Source organism: Lineus longissimus, chromosome 5 (genome assembly GCF_910592395.1).
Source record: "Lineus longissimus chromosome 5, tnLinLong1.2, whole genome shotgun sequence".
Lineage (NCBI taxonomy): Eukaryota > Metazoa > Nemertea > Pilidiophora > Heteronemertea > Lineidae > Lineus > Lineus longissimus.
This window is the reverse complement of record NC_088312.1, coordinates 1,285,080-1,303,400: the sequence shown is the minus strand read 5'-3', so window position 1 is coordinate 1,303,400 and position 18,321 is coordinate 1,285,080.

Below are 18,321 nucleotides of genomic sequence, written 5' to 3'. Positions count from 1 at the left end.
CTAGTGCATGGACGTGTTATTACACTCAGTGAACTGACATACATTTTACAATAACCCTCGTCAAGACAAAACTACTACACAAATGTATTTTTTGTGTTCATTAGGACAAGCGTAGCCTACACTTTTGAGTCAATGTTTTCTGTGGCGTCTGATTCATTTGCATTCATTCTCGGCTACGCTGTAAGAATCAGTTGACATTTTTAGGGGCGAAGCAGCCTTTTCCTAAAATCATTAATCATAATAAGTCAGGTTTCAATCAGGATGATTACCCCCTTTCTAACATATAACTTCATAACTAACACTCTAATAACATTTTCATGTTCATCTTTGACATGCAGTAGCATTATCCTTTTTACCCGTCATTTGGACCCCGGCGTCTAGTCAAATTATGATTGATTAAGATGTGGGAAAAAGGGACGCAGAAAGGGTCTTAGGGTTGAGGGGATATGGGCGTGATCATGTCTTACTTAGCATATTTGAGCTTGTCGAACATGGCCGAGGGCGTTGGCGGGTTCCGATGCTTTCTAGCTAAGAGGAACTGAAGCAGCAGCGGCGCAGATGGTATGATAGACAAACGGATCATGCGAGGATGACATGATGATTTATGATGCTAGGCAACACTCTTCTCATACTTCAGTATGGCCTTAGCGTAAGTCACACCAGTCCTTCGTCTTTGGTAACTTAGTCTAAACGGCCGACCCGCTTTGTATCTGTTTGATGTCCAAAACCGGTATCTAAACAGGACTGTGCCGTTAAATAGTACCACATATTTTTTTGGTAGTAGCTACTTGGTTACTACCAATGGACTGATGTATGCTACATGTATGTGTACCTTCGAATCATGGGTACTGATCAATCAATTGTTACAGTCGTTACTTTTATGCAAAGAAGGACGTCCAAAATGAATTTACACCACCAACCAACTGCTTTGGCAAGTTCTACGCCTCGCTAAAAACTGTTTTAGTGTCAAATATCACCGCAACGGCTAAACAATCGGAAGTTTAGCTTAACACAATCTCTCAAATTTCGTGAACCGCATCAGCGCAGTAGGTAGAGTTTCAAGAACAACGATGATAACAGTTTTAAGAAAATATGGTACTACGCCGCCGGAAATCCTTGAAATTATTGTATTACCTTCATCACAATATATTGAGTCTTTTGTCCCGCAGTTGGTGATTATTCATTCCACGTCACTGTTATTGGCTTAACAAGTTCTCTTTTAAACAGCCTATGACACGAAGTCCGTGATATTACATATATGTATTCCAGTTTATTGTCGTAAATTTATTTTGCCAACGTTTTGATAATTTACTCAAAGCTGTAAAGGTAGCAAATGTATTTATCTAGACCCTGTGCAAATGTCAAAATTATCAGTGGTTTGCCCAGTCTCGTTGCGACTCATGTAATGAACGATCAACGAGGTATCGCTATGACACTATTCACTGAGTCTATTCTTAATCATCGGCGTTTAACAATGAATAACGAATATCTTCTGACTAGCATAGCTCATCGTGTTGTATCATCAATACTGCAAAGAAGGTTTGACCGAACCAAGTTTGTGGTTTCGTCGGTGCGTCAGTACTATTGCTTGCCACGGCCACAGTGATCGCTTAGAGGAAATCTAAGCCTCCTTCAGTAAACAGTGGTTTTGTTTCTACATCAGACAATCAATCATAAGATTTTTCAATTGTGTATGAAATGTTGGAAATTAATTTTCTGATGACAAGGTCACGGTCGCGTTTTGTTTCGTTCAGATGAGCTGGCTCGGATAACCTGCAGTCGTGTCTGCTAGAGGCCGGTTCGTGACTGAGCATGAACGAGGCCATTTTGTCATCACCATGACCAACAGATTCTAGAAAACACTATCACGATTTCTTGTGAATGCCAGGTGAAAATATTCTCTTAATGGACTTATGAAGTGGTACTCGATGAAGTAAAAACACAACTTCGGGACCAAACGATGAACATCCTTCCCTGTCCTGCCACACCTCGCCTTAATGGCTTGACGAGGGAATGAAACTACTGTGTAATATTTCGTCGACATCGACAGAAAGCCGTTGCAGAGAGATAAGTTTAACGCATTGATTAAACTCCTCTACCCCTCGTGGCTTTCATCGATTCCTACGTTATCTGTGGTCGTAGCTTGCGGCACCGACCCTTAGGCAGATGTCCCTCTGCTGGGAAGGACCGGGGTAGGGCCACTTGGAGGTTCAGAGGCCAACGCCGTGTCTTTGATCGAGTTTGCCTCGTTTGAGAGTGACCCCAGGCGACAGAGACAGTAGATAAGAGAATTGGAAGCAAATGATAAGTCGATATGGTTTCCATTGTCTGTAGAAGTGAAAATATTTAAAACTGTCGAAATGCGAAAGGAACAGGATAAGTTTTATGCTGCGAGTTTTATGGAGGGCTTTGTTTATTTCAGTCCGACCACGGCGAGATTAGGACCTGTTGATAGGTACCAGGTCTTGATAAATGCAGCTTGTATTTACCTTCCTGGCCTGTTGTTCAGTAATCGCACGCTTTTCACGACAACTTGATCTTTGGTTTGCTAAAAGGACCAACTCAACTTTCGACACAGTTATACGTCTTGTAGAGGAATCAAATACCAAAGAGAACGACAAAGGTGCTCGCGATGATCTTCGCCTTATTTCGGCATTAACCCAGAAATTCTGCTTTGTATGTCCCAAAGTTAGTTCAAGAAGTCTCTCGAACACCTCTCCAGCAGAGGTATGTGATCGTCCCCGTCCTCCGTCGCCCGAGCGCCGCCCGGTGCCCACCGACGCGAAGCCTTTCGGAACGGTGTCCTTCGCTGCACGATTGCGCGCCGTCATACTCGCCGACATGAGGAAAGCTATGAGCAGGCCATTGACTAATGGCCATCAATAATTGGTAGGAAAGTGGCTGACCATTACACCACAATAAGCTGAGGCCGCCAAGCTGTAGTTTACCCAGTTAGGATAAGCGGAGGCTAATGAATCAGCCATGGCATGTAGTTTTACACGAATAGGGCCTCCAGATCTTCCAAACTGCTATTTCTTTAGTTACGGCTTAGCAACGCCGTCTTGGCAAGACATACGCGTCGCTCTGTTCGCTACACCCCCAAGCTTGTCACATTTCAAGAAAAAACTTTAGATTTTGATGGGTGATTTACATATGAAATGAGCCCAACCTTGAAGTGATATAATACACGATAATATATGCAAATTAACGACTTCGCGACAGAGGAGTCAACTTGATGTTGAGATCGTAACAATAATATGGGGTCATTATTTCTAGATTTAGCTTGATATCTCCCAAAAATGATGGAGATTGTACGTTCATTGTGCAAGTCCACTGTAACCTAATTTAAATCCGCACATTTTCCATAGACACGTGCTTCGAAGTTCTTCATATCAAGAAGAAGTTGCGGAGGGAAGTTTTCTCTTGGCGGTAGGAACATGTATGCCGCCTTTGTTCTTCGTCATCCGTTCCCATTTCTGGTCCAGCGAAGCTAAATGTACAATTCTAACCTGAACAAATACATCAAAACTTGCAATATCCTCGGAGAAAGGGTTAACTGTTACTGGTTCAAAATGTACCGACCAACCTTGTGTGTTCCATCGTCTTAAGAAGAGGTCTGATAACATCAACTTTGACATCGATTCGATCTCCGAATGGAACCATCTTTCTATAGACTTCCGCACACCAGACTTGGGCTGGGAGATTGATGATGTTCACTTGGCACACCAAATTTTTGCCTTGCGGGTTTTCTCCCAGGCAGTGAATAAAAGGGGATTCTGACAGAAGATAGTCTACAAGTCAACTTTGTAACAGTTGCAGCTTCTTTCCGAACTTTCTGCCATTTTGGTTGAACGAGATCTGCTAGCCAATGACTTACATTCACGTAAATGCCTGATAGTACGAATTTAGAGACAACACACAAATCTTATGATATCAGAAACTTGAAATACAGAATCGTTGCGATAAACGACGGTGCGAAGAGCAAATACTCCTGGAAATTCTTGGTCTGCTGAATCGTATTTGGCATTAAGGTAGACTGCGGCCCCTTTGACCGTCCTCACGACGGAAGCAACCTGATGGATGACCATATAATACATCTTGGCAATGCATGATGGTAAGTCCGATATTACCGTGATATGACATATTGAATGACAAATTGGCGGTAACATTTCTTATTTGTCTATGTCACATCTTTAAATCTGTTAGAAAAGATCAAACCAATAATGTCTATGAGGATGGCTTGTAATGTCGAGCCTTATTGGGTTTACCATTAATTACCTTTTATAAGAGACAGACCCTCTTCTTATTATGAGATTATCAAATAATGACACATCGTAGGGCCAATTAGCATCTGCTTTCATTCATTATAATCACATATTACAAACTTTCATTTCAAGACCCTTTCCCTAAACACTTTTCAAGTTTCACTTTCACTCCAGAAACGACGTAACCTGATCATTGGAGGTCCGTGATAGTATTAAAAACGATCAACGCAATAACATTGTTTGTCGAAGTAGACAAACTTGTAACAACTTTCAACTGAATGAAGATGGATATCCTATTAATCATCAGTTTTATATGAACTGTCAGAGTAATTTTGACGAATCTTAATAACGGACGTTTTGGGTCACTAAATGCCAGTCTCCAAATTACCAATATATATAGCAATTTAATTTTTCTCTGAACATTGCGATACTTCATTTTGTTTCTTCGACATGATTTATTTAGATTTCGATCAAATTGACGGCAAAATATACTCATGATTAATGTGTATATGCGACCAAAACCGTGGACAGAAAAAACTGGTGGCGCTTGAAGGCTTCATATGAAGGACTGCTGACTATGTACGGAGGCCAATCGAATGAATAAACCGGTTACGGGGACAATAGATTCTCCCGAATCTTTTCTGATACAGATTTAACAGGGGTGTAGTACACTCATCGCACCCTTCAATTTCTCCAGCCAAGAGAATATTCCGTAAGCTCTATATCGCTGGTCTTACCGGAATCTGATTTTCCACACTCTCTGGTATACATGCGCCCGAAATTGGTGGCTTGCATTGGAACTAACTTTTTCCTCCTTGTCCGTCATCAAAGGCATTCAAGTGTCTTGGTCAACCATGACTATCTCCTTTGTCCCTCCATCATAAGGCTTAGTTTCCCCTTATGACATCACTATTTCGGACACTAAGCGCCCCATTTCTGGAAAGGTGTATATGTAGGGTCGGTCGAGCGGGCTCCGGGCATGCTATGGCCGGTCCCGGTCAGCTCATAGGCCCCAACATTCGATGGTTTCTGCATTATTTTAGACTAGGCAGTGTCAGGAGGAGCACTCCAGGTTGCTGTTCCATCGATTCCAAAGCAAGCCTGCAATCTTGTGAGTGGAAAGACGGACCTGAAATACATGACATTGTGGCCACCTCTTTCAAGAAAACCGCATCTCATGCTTGAATGCTACTATCGAAGTAAAATCGTTGAGCTAAAGTTGAATCGTCCCTGATCAAGTGATGGCGTTGATACGATCTCCTCAAACCAACCGCACACTGCCGTAAAATGCTTGAGGCAAACCGGATCCCTATAGTTCAATCTTGGACGTTACACAGCACCATCTATCACGTCAGGCTTTGGGCTACAAAATATGGAAATAGTGCCCGCGGGCTAAGATTCGTGGGTGTCAACATTTATTAGATGTGCATGTCATCAACATCATGCCGCAATTTCCGGATGTTAAGCATTAGAAGTGCTTAACAATCAAAACAGCAACAATAATTTATTTTTTCTTGCAATTCAATGTAATTTCAAACTTGGGTAAGACAATGTGAAAGATTTCATGGCAATTTCATGGCGCTAGACTTATTCTTTGATTCACAGCTTGAAATCAGACCTTACCCTAAAACACTTGCCCAGAGTTATCCACGAATAAGAACAGGAGTTAGATCACACGTTATCCTCGCAGCCAATCACAGCAAGCGTTACATTGCATGCGAGTTCAATGTTTTGTTTTCGTTCTGGTCACGAAGGCAGACGATCTCGCTCTCACATCACAGGCATTTAAGTCTCATCCGATTATCAGTGCCCATCCATCATTCTCGCCTTGACAGCTTCCACTAATGCCTGTGTCCAGCAAACCCAACATACAATGCTGTACTAACATCTCGACAATCCTTGCAACTTTCGTCACCAGCATACAGAATTTGTAAGACAAAGGCCTTCTTTCTAGGTTGTCTTTGCTGGGCAACCGCACTATCGTTTTATGGTTGTGCTTTAGAATCGGAGGAAAAAGCAAGAACGGAGGCCCCAAAAGCACACTAGCATTGGTTTGTTTCGTTAACATCGACCCCGCAACAACTTTCACGGGGGTTGGTAGATCAAAACCGGCAAGGGCAAATAACCGCAGTGTACTTAAAGACCAAAGTATCAAAAGTTAGCATTAGCAACGTGACTGACTCCAACTAAGCAGCTGCTGCCGTATTGTGCCAAACGAAGACAGGTCAGAAGTAGACCATCATTTATCACCATCAACGGGACAAGCAGTGACAGCCCCTTTGTAGGCGGAGGCTGCCCTGACCACCTTAATTCCCTACAACCCATCACATCCATACTTAACTTGGAAGACACTAAACTGCATTTTATGGCCGGATTATGGGCAATGGAGACCCTACAGCTGGATGTCATGAAGTTGAAGGGCATCACCCGCGGGGGATTGAGCTCTTTACAACTCCCAGTGAGGCTGTTGGCTGCGCTGTGACAGCTCTTTCTGAGACACTGACAGGATATTGCTGTCGCAGTTTCAGTTAAAAGAAAGCGAATATTACCAAGTGACTCCTATGTTTTCCTAACATAAAACGTCAGGATTCTAGCCAGGTAATTCCTTGTCTGTCTGTCTTAGCAGGATGTGGATGCATCCCTCCCAATGGTCTGGATCATCCGTATTTCCGCGCCCGCATGCCAGAATCCGCGGAAGAAGGTGGCAACTCCAAGCAATCCCTCGTGCACGCCAAGTAATCTGTCGTGTAGTGTCCTTCCCACCTGGGGGCCCCCGCAGACAAAACCAACAACACCACTGTTGGCACTTCCGGCAATTGTTTCAAGTAGATTTATGATGGAGGTTACAGTGGCGATGAGGAGACGCCGTGACACCTACACTAATGTCGGATTAGCACCAGATGGAGGCGAGAACATCACATGCGGGAAAGGACTCTCGCACCTGTCAAACGGCTTGTGATTGTCGCCCGTGACGTCATTTCCCTTGCCTCCATTTGATGTTTTGCTATCGTCATTGAATCCATTGTATACCTATTGTGCTGCCACTGACACGTTCTAAGGGATGATACAGGTCTTGCTAATGGACCCAGTCTAGCGTATCCGACTATCATCGCCGAATAATTGAGCACGTGCCTGTATTCCGGTTGGTTTGGCAAAAGGAAGCGTTGGGTGTCGTCTGCTTATTGGTGTCGCTTCTGTCATAGCGGGAGATGATGAAACTCTGTGAACTTTATTGTGATGACATAATGGGCGTATACGCCAGCATATCATTGCAGTAAGCTTCCGGTTCGTTGTACTTGTCACAGCGAACCAGGTTTAAGTTTTTCATTGCGGAAGCAGTATCAATGAAACATACTGGGCCTGATACCAGTCCCCAACACGGACAAACTGCGCTCGACTTGAGCAGTTATGGTGAACGCTGCGGGTGGCGTTTTATATAATCATACCAATGAATTTGTTAAGGGCTTCCTCTTCAGTGAGAAAACCAACGTCAAAGCGTTTGTCGTGTGATATTCCATGTTTGAGAGCCTTAGTGAGATAATTTGCAATGTTACCAACCAGGGTTACCAACTTCCTATTGCCTACAATTCTGCGTATCGCTGATTTTTTCCCGCCTGCTTCATTACGGCATGGGATTAGCAATGCTGGCTAAAAGACACAAGCTGTTCAGAAGCTTTTCTCATCCATCTTGCAAATGGCTGTTTGACATTTGATAGTAGCATTTCCCATCATCTTGCCGTATCTCCCCTACCATCTCACATCTTCCATCAGCGTTCCGGCTTTACGCCAGGCACTAATCATCCGACTTGATGACCCAACTCTGCGCAAATCATCAGATGAAAAACACACAACCACTTCGATAAAAACCTTATCAGGTGCCCATCAACGTCTCCTCTGCTGACACGATGCTAAATCACACTTATGACCCGAGTAACTTTCCTTTAATTGCCGCAAAGACTAACGCTAATTATAACGGGACGTCATAACGTTCACCAAAAGTAAAACACCCTCCTTGTACACCAGGGAGATGTCGAAAATTATTGTTTGATCGAAGAAAAGACTGAAAATCGTCGCAATAAATCCGCTGGTGATTGCCTTGGTTTTCCAGTGAGCTTGCTTCCGATAAGAAGTCGAGATAAATTTAATCACCGCCCGCTCGGCGATCATCCCCGGGCCATGCAAGCAACTTTTCACGTCTTCGCGTCAATTTCCTTCTGGTCTTATCGCCAATGATACCGATTTTCTCACATTGTGCTCCTCGGGAAACATTTTCTAATTACTCTCTATCACACTGTGAAAATCTGTTCTACTATTCAAAGTTAAACATACTCTTTCTTCCCTTTCATCGTTACTGATGCTCGACATGCGAAAGATGAGTCGGTTCCGACCCTCGAAGGTGTTGAACAATTGAACGATCAATCAAAACTAAGGGATGAATGATATATTTTCTAATGTTTTTTTTCCTGATAATGTTTGAATAGACCAAGGATAACTCTAGAAAAGGGTGGTCGAAATTGGAGTATGGCATTTTCTCACTCGTAATAGGATAACTAGCGGACTGACCGTGCCTCTGACTTCCCTTGTATTCCTCGAACGGTCAAGCCTGTCTCTGGCGTGACCGCGACATCTGTAGATGACGTTTAATCAGGATCTCTCTCCCATCTCTCCTGGTTATCCCTAAGCAATCTCAAAGGCATTGACGGGGAGGAGGCGCTCGGTCACTATCTTACCCACTGAATCTCTCGACCTCTACGACTCAGTTAGTCAGGGAATCCCTCGCGAATCCGGTGTCACTTCTTCTGAACGACACCTCAAGATTCCTCAGATATATTTGATAACTTTATTCTCCTAATACCCAACAATAAGTGGAATGATTCTTACCAAGCTGACTGTTTTCCCATCATTCTTATAATATTCGAAGCAATTTCATCTCAAGTCCTTGCCACTGATAGCTCCTCCCTGTTAAGCCAATCACTGGCTTTCCAGGCTTGCCCATATTCATGTAATAATTGGTTGATATTACAGGCTTAGCGTGTGAATACAGCCTCAACCCGACGATTATCCATCTTGTTACAATCATATCTGGCACATTAAACCATCTTAAGGCGCCGATCAGAGCTAAAGCATTTTGGCGGCGCACTTTATACAGCCAGGCGTGAACCCCTTCATTTAGTAGCCAGCTTGAGGACACGCTTTCAACTCAAATACTGTCGTGTTATGAAGGGAAATGACCAGAAAGGGTACCTGAACTTCCCGAAGTTCGTCTCTCACATCAAAAACGATATCAAGATTGTCTTTTAAATGTAGTTTAAGACCGACCTGTTAGTCGCAGTGCTGGAGCCGTATTGGTGTCCTCTGTCTTGTTTTAAGACATGAATGATGAGTGTCATCAACCAATTCAATGATGCCAGACTCGCCATCCACAACTCTGGCTTCATCATCCCAGATAATCACATTAATGGACATGTTAAACAGAAACAAATATTGGAGTGGTTATCATGACAATACATTTCAATTTGCACTTGAAGATCCTTCAGCCACGATTCAATACACTATAGCCGGTTTCTCAGCCAAACTATGCCTCAGAACGTGTCCATGTTACAATGGGAAAGCAGTATATCTTTGGAGTCTTCTTCACCTGAAGTTGTACAACTGCGCATATGTAATGAATTGTTTAATAGAGACACTCATATTGTATGTACCAATACGGATTAGAAAAACGAAATCTTGTGGAACAACTCCCCAGTATACATATGTTCAGGATTCTATTGCCATCAGCCCTGAAGAGGGCGAGATCGATGATGCAATGTTTGGAATGATTTCAACCGGCGCGAGTCAGCTTGTTCATGCTCACGCTCCAGCATTAGTTTACCATTTTGATCAAACAGGTTTAACTTGGTTTGCTGGAGTTGTTCTTGCATCTATACACCAGCCACCAGCTGCATGGAACTATACACCCATGACTTCGCATAATTCACCGGTCAATATTAAAACAAAGCTGTCACAAATGATTGAATGATATTATGGACCATTTGATGGATATTTTGTGTAAGAAGACATGCTCTTTCGTTGGGGCAACAGACGAAGTGTACATGTTCTGTTCCATTTGCCGGACATAAACGCTCTACTCATTTGTCCTCACCTCTAGCGAGAGGACTAGGAACTAATCTAGTGCGGCACATGGTAGCTTGTTACGTAGTTCCGGAAGGAAAGTCATCTTTCTAGCCAAACAGTGCTTGAATAATCTGAACTCCGATATACTGGCACAGATGAGGAGAAACAAGAACGCCTGACTCAGCCTAATACTCAAAGAACACTAAGAAACCACTAATACTTTGGCCAAAGGAATCTATTTCTATCAGTGAGGACGCACGAGAAGCCCCAATGTCACACTCAAGGCGAACAAGCACCTCCTTCAAGTCGCCTGTCGATCACATCTTTAATTGAGTTGATAAAATAATTTCAAATGAATAGGATAAAACGTACGCCACGACAGCCGTAGACCAAGACCGATTTATGCTGAGTTGAGAGCCGAGAAGAGCCCTTGAAGACGATTGAGTGGTGAGCTCAATACCTTCTTCGCTAGGACTCCACCACCGCGAGCCCGGCACCCTTTGGCAAAGTTTGGCGGTGGCTTACAAAAATTCGGTCAAGTGGGAGGGAGAGTAAACACCAACGAAAACACTGGAGTAAATAGGATTATTAGAAAACCCGCGTTTAACAAGTTTGAACGGGGGTTACGCGAAGAATCACGGTTGCACTGTGTGAGAGTGGAGTCGTGGAGCTTTGAGCGGTTTGCGGCCAACATGGAACTAATCATGTGTAAGAGGTTATCATGGGTGGAGTGAGATTATTTCACCGAACAGTTATCAAAGCAAAGTTTCTTTCGTTTTTCAGTCAAAAAAAGAATCAAATAAGTTTAGGAACAGGGTCACACTGATAAGATGGGTCAAGGTTAAGCTCAATTTCTTTCACGACACCGTCTAATAAATCCCCATCCATTTCCGCTCTGGCCGCAGGTCTGATGACAGTCTGCTATCATTTCGCCCCCAGCATTTATCATTTACTCAGTCAAGTTGAGGTTGTGAACGCGCGCCTTGTGCCATCTGTGGGGTACTTTACCGCACGCGCGCAGTTATTTCAAGGTGATATCACTCATGTAACGTCTTCGTGGTTTCGCTTCCCGCCGCCGGCAGAAGATAAACCGCCGAGGAAGCAGTGGCTAGTTCAAAGTTGGGCCGGGGAGGGTGAGGGAGCCTTGCATATGGACAACTGTCTTATAGTTTCATCCTGATGATGTCGGCTTTAGTTGTTATTGTATTCCACAGACCTCCGTTGCCCTTCTCCAAACTATTGCCACTCGGAGCACTTATCACAAAGGGGATCAAGAAACATCTTGAATCTCATCACATGACTGTCCCAATATGTGATGCTGTCAGTATGCTATTTCTAGAGTAAAAGACGATTCAGCCGGACCAAAGCGACCGTTACCCCTCCTAGAAAACAACCTACTAGTGACTCAGTACGATGAGGATGGAATGATACCCCCCTCCCCTCCCGTCCGGCGTAAGTTTGATACAAAGTCTGCTCTGGAAGTTTGAATACTTCACATCAGCGAATCGAAGTCGAGCAAGAAAACAGTTCGATTGTACAAACAGACCAGCCTCAACTCACTGAGATCAACAGACTAGATTCACTTGAGAAGGTGATTCAAGCCGTGGATGATCATGCATCGCGTCAAGTGACAATCTAGCGAAGGTCTTTAATTTCCCGGGAGAGTGTGGAAGCTGACGTACCTAATACAATAAAAACTTGGGAGATTATCACAAGCGGTCTCCAAGCGCTAAAATCTATTATTTTAGTTAAACACGACGCCACCTGGGATGGGAGGGCCATGCTGTAACCAATTTTATTAAGATACGTTTGCACCTTGGCACTTATTGGCCTCGATGAAAGTGGGAGGTTTTTAATTAAGTGAGCAACTTGTCTTAAACTGCTCGATGACATGGCTGGCGGCAATTTGTTTTTCCCGTTCGTGAGGAAGCTGATTGTGTTGTTCCTTTCAATCCAGACGTTCTTGAAACGAGCCACTTCGTCCGGATATTTGGGAACGTATCCCGGCAATCTTTGGCTAACCAGGATTCCTAGTTCCAGCTTTAGCGTGTAGTCATTGACATGACACTTTATTTACATATTTACACTTTGACCATATTTCATAGCCTGATACCGAAGATACAATCGTAAGAATGCGATACCAACATCATATATACCAAAAGAAAGGTATTTGTCTCAAAAGGGCGAAGTTAGGAAATCCGAGCTAGACACGAAAGTCATGAACAATAGAAAACAAATCGAGACAGTCACTTGATAGCCTTGTACATAAAGTTATATTGCTATTTAAGACCTTTGCTACCAGTGCCTCAGGGCTGAACTCTCACTGATCGAAATGAGAATTCCTAGATAATTAAATCGAACGGTTGTGGCCTTAAGGCACTGTTGGAATTGTAGATGTGAATTCCGGCATGACTATTGTTTCGGAACAAACTGGCGAGTTGACAGGAATATTTGTGTATCCCTCTGCAAAGGTTTAAACATTACATGGTGGTTGTTTTCGGTAAATACAGCGATGGGTGGATACGGGGAGAGGGGACAAGTACAGCAGGTGTAGGTGAATATGTCGCTACTTTACCTGCTCTTTAAACGTGTTAGTCGTAATGAAATATTCAATCGCACTCATCCGTCGCATGTCTGTGCGAAGAAACTGAGGCAAAAACCTATGAAATTAACGATCCCACCAAACCGAGATACTCGAACTTCATCTGTGTTGGTCAGTGGGAACAGTGCTCCGACAGGCAGAGTCATTTCTTCCTGTTCAATGTTACGCCCGGCACCCAATCAAGCCCAACAGAAAAGGCACATTCCTCATGTTCCTGAGAAATCAAATCCCGTGCAATACCATGTCCGGTCGAAACAATCTGCTCTGTCAAACAAAGCATCCAAAGACGGCGATACAGTTTGTTTATTAGCTTCTGCGCTGAGTCGACTTGGCGGTCAGTGTCCAGGCAAGGAAACTGGATGATTGGCCAGGTAGCATTAAGATCCATGGCATGTTCGTGTTAGTTTAATCAGACTTAGCACCCTTGCGGACAAATTGCCCCTGATAGTGACCAGGCCGCATTATACTGCTACTCCATCACATCTTTATACCGCCACAATACGGCCTCACAATTCCTTCCATGACCTATCAGGGTGGAGCGTTTTTAGGTCATTTGATGACCAGTCCGGAATGACTTGCATGGCAAACTTCGTACACTCTGGCATTTGAAAACGTGTTGGTGTCTGTATAAGCTACATGATAGAACCATATCAAAGTCATAATGAAAACATATTCATCGTGTTCCAGTCAGGAATAAAGTGTACGCCGCGGTATTTTAGTGGGATGGGATGCGGGGTGGGATCTTAGATTAAAAACTATACCACTTGCCGATCGGCCATTGGGTTAGCTTGATGTGAAGGCTTTGGGTGCCTGTCAGAGCTCAAACTCATATTTGCGAGCTTCTTTATTCGGTATTTTACGTAAGCTAGAGCATCCTACAGCGCTCCTCGAAGATAACATAGGTTCAAACTTGAGTTTCCAAAAGTCACAACGGCACTAAAGGAGAAAACTGTAAGACACTTCTGCGTCATTTGGCACAGCTCATTTCTCCTCTTCCTGGCCCTAAATTTCTTTTAAATGACCAAAGAATTTGATAAATATTTATTACACAGTTAAATTGCAGTTAATGAGACCAGCGTCCATTGGTACGCCGATCGCGTTCCTAATTTCCGTTGTCCGTTCCGGAATGGTCATCAGAAAATAGCGTCCATCCGGAGGTATCTTCTGCTTCATCAACTCCCTTAGATTGCTGGTTTGCATCGTGTCTGACCTTGCCTTTCAGGTTCACGCCTGCTGCTAGGAAATGCACATATCTTCAAATAGGCCTATTTCCGAAGAAATAATTTGTGACCGTAACTTTGATTGAATCTTGAATTGTTTGTAACGACCGATTTCGAGCCTTGACTTTGTAGAGTCGAATATGTAAATTTCTGTCTGGCTAAATGATATGTAAATATATGTGTCAATCAGAGTTAACGTCACTGATCGATAGCTGTTTGGATGCAGTGAAAGGTACGAACAACGACTTGCGCAGCTTCTCCTGTAAGACTATGTTCGTGGAGTTCACAAGAAGATCCAGTACCAACCAAGATGATACTTGACTTCTCCGAGTCCGATAAGACTTGGTGCTGTGCATCAACGTTATCTTAGTAAGAGTCTTTGGTAACTCATCATAAAGCGCCCAATGTCCTCTTAAGAGCACCATGTGTCTCCTTCAACGCTTCACCATGTTTACTGAGATTAATTTGCAATGATGAAAACATTATCGCAATCACTTCAAATACAGAAGAGTCAAACCGAATTATTTCAGAATTGCACTGCTTTTAATCATGATGGAATTACGTCCGTATGAGTGCCATTAGAACTCGGTGCAAGCTGGTTTCAAGATTTCTACGGTTCCCGGCAGCTAATTGTTCGTTTCATGGACCAGCAAGTTACATCTTGTAAGATGTCAAAACGTACGTGTTAAGGTACAGAAAATGACTTAGTTCAGTATGGTCTGAGAAGGACCTCTTGAATCTCTGAATGTTAAAATAAACAGGATAGTGTCGGATCGAGATCAGGTTTCATCACGTAGTTCATAGGTGGAGAAGAAGACAATGATAATACGAATTTGGACGATATATTCTCATGGCAGATTCTACTAGCATGACGGCCAAATCAGGCGTACACCCAAACGTAAGTTTCCTGCCGCAGATCTTTAAAGCGTATACATAGTGCATTTAGTGCATGGGGCAGCTTCTTTCTAACAGCCTGATGATATACGGCCAATATATCTCTTCACCTTTGCTAACGTGTATCACGAGGGAGATCTCCTCCGATGATATTTGTAATGATATATAGACCAATACATAAAATATTCACCACAATGAAGACAATATTGGCTTCGATTGCCCAGCAGGGACCCAGATGGATTAATGAATTTATCGCCAATAACCCGCCCTGGTCAACTGGCTGCCTTAAATGGTAACCAATATTGTTGAGGAAAAGTGAGATAAACTCCCTGATTTATAAATAAACAATTTCCTAGTGAATGTTGGGGAAAGATAGATGTTGTTGTCCAGGAAGTTTGTAGCTTGTTTTTGGTGCAAGTTACCATGGCTAGTGAGTGTGAGGCAACGGAAGGATCTAGTTACTGTGGCATCTAAATTTAAGATTACGTTTTCGCTTCAGACGTTCGGACATGTACCGATGCTGAGCTTTTGATTATTGTCACTGTTCTAACAAATCCACATTTCTAGAACGTATTCTATATTTATGATATATCATATTGTACCCCTCATAGATAAGAGAACCATTAAGTACTGTATAGGGGAGTTGTTCACCTCAGGACCTTCCATCACCACTGCTCAAGACAGCGCGGAGAAATGAAGAGAATTCAATATCGCGGGCGGCGAACGACAGCCAGCCTCGTCTGCAAACTGTAGCGAGGGCTCAAGTAGAATTCCTACCCGGGTAAATATTCCAATATGGCCGTGTCGACATCCGTTTTTGGGCGAAGAATTCAATAAAATTGCCATCATTGCCACCACTTGAAGTGAATAAAATTCTTGATGACAGAACGGAAAGGCGCGAAACCATAGGCGAAATGTGTGACCCTGTGTAACATCCCCAGGCGCGGCGGCCATGTTTATTCAGTGCGGGATTAACAAATAGAGCAGACGACCCCTTCTCTTCATCTTGCTGATGGCGTCAGAGTAATCGACATAGTTGAGGACAAGCGCGGCTTTGTTTTCGCTAATGATGGTCCACTTCAAATCTTACAGGGCAATTTTTCCTATGGTGGATTACGGCGGAAATCGTCTCACACTTGGGCGAGTCCAGCCCTGTTTCGTGAGAGTGCGGAACTGTTTTATCCCCGAGGTACAGTGACAAAAATGATGAAGGAAATAAACCATTTCCACCATCATTTCCGATAATTATTACCTTAATGAATAGGTGTAACTTTCTTGCTCTCTATGTCATTTGCCGCTTGTTCAACAAAAAAGCAATCTACTCTGTGGGATGAATTCCGCTTTCGACCTGTGTTGTTTCTTAATTAGCACGGACACAGGAATGGCCGTTGGCCGGCTACGCTGGACGGAAATAAGACAATCCAGCATTAATGATCTGCTGGTGTTTTTATGGCCCTGGCTGCCCAGCAGTAATAGGCTACTTCTTCAAAGAAATCCTCAGGAACTCGTAGACCTCTGTATGGTCTACCTTGCATGATTGTTTCTCAGCCATTCCGACAGACATTATCACCCTCTTGTTGGCCCTTTATCACCCTGGTAGTCCCGGCGCTGTAATGGTGCGTGCTGTATGGAAAGAACTAACACACGTCTTTGTACGATTTGATGTACAAATAACCAGTTAGAAATCTACAGTACATTGTACTTTTACCTTTTAATTTCAGTGTAGCTCGTGAAGCTTTATGTACATTTTTAACAATGTGTGTTCTAGAACTTCTAAAAAGCTTTTAGGGTTGTTCAGCCAGCACAAATATGCACCTCATAGAGAGTTTTAGGAATTCTAAAACCAATAGGGCCGGGGTTTGTCAATTCTCTTGCTATACATGTATGCGCAGTGTTGCATTGGAGAATTTTAAAAAAAAAATTTCAGCAACTCCGGCAATCACAACCCTGACTTATCCCCGGGCCCGCGTGTGTTATAAATATCGCGCCAATATCCTGCTCGTTTTATGTTCAGGAAAGTGTGAGATCCAATGAGATAATCTGGCCCCATGGGACACCGACTGATGGCATTTAATAGACACGTCAGCCCCATAAGATGACAACTTCAGCCAACACGCGTGCTGCTCCAAAGATAACTACTGTCCTGCACGCGACAGCTGATGGTGGTCCAACTCGAGTTTGAAACATACCCAAAAGCCCTGCGTAGTTGGTCTAGGTTCATGCATCCTGTGATTAGAGGTGATCATCAAGGGTCACTTGTCATCTAAAACCTTCATTTTTCACATCGATTAATGCCCTTTCCCGAAGGCCTTGGTAACTTCCGTAAAATCTATGCCTGCGTTTCCTCGTCAACGTTGCTAGTGATGTCTACATCAGGCCAACTGAACTTCCCCACGTGGCTTCTTCCTCAAAATAGTCTTCATGGTAAATCATCACGCGGGTATACCTACAGTATCGTCTCATGGGAATTAAGATAATTACTGAAACACTACGTATGATAAATGCCGTATTTCGGTACTGTTAACTTGAGTGAGCAATGGGGTCGTTGCCTCTTGCATAATGTCGCAAACAGTATGGCGTGAGGGGGATGCATGATGGCCAAGATTCCCTTAGGTTGCGTTTACATCAGTCAACCATCATTGATCGTACAAGTGCGAAATAATCCAGAGTTTACTGATAGTAATCAAGGATTGACACTTGCATTGGTCAGCTTGACACCAACAGCTTCCCTTACGGAGATGAATCCATACCAATTCGACAAATCCGCGCCATGATTACGGCATCTTTGGCTCCAGCTTAACAATTGCACCTTTAAGTAGCCTAATCCGTGGTCAGAGCGATGCTGGCTGATATCTGTAGAGAGCGGACCGTAGAAAGCCCGAGGGTAGATGATAGAAAATTGATCTGTAATCATATTACAACGACCACTGTCCTCTGATCCGTAAACTCATAATAGGATCTCAAACACGGCGCGTGGTGACGGCAAATACGGGAGAGGGAAGTGTGCGGACGCTTGATGGACCGCCGCTAGTCCTCTGGTAAATTGATGGTTTTGGTCAGGGTATCTCCGTCGCTTGCCCTGTACCAGAGCTTCAGACATTTATTGTAGCTACTGTTTGTACTTCAACAGAAATGATGAAACAAATTTTCACAACAGCTAAACTTTGACAAAATCACCTTTGTTCGTTCTTCTTCTCATTATTGCCGACAGGAGCACTCCAATACA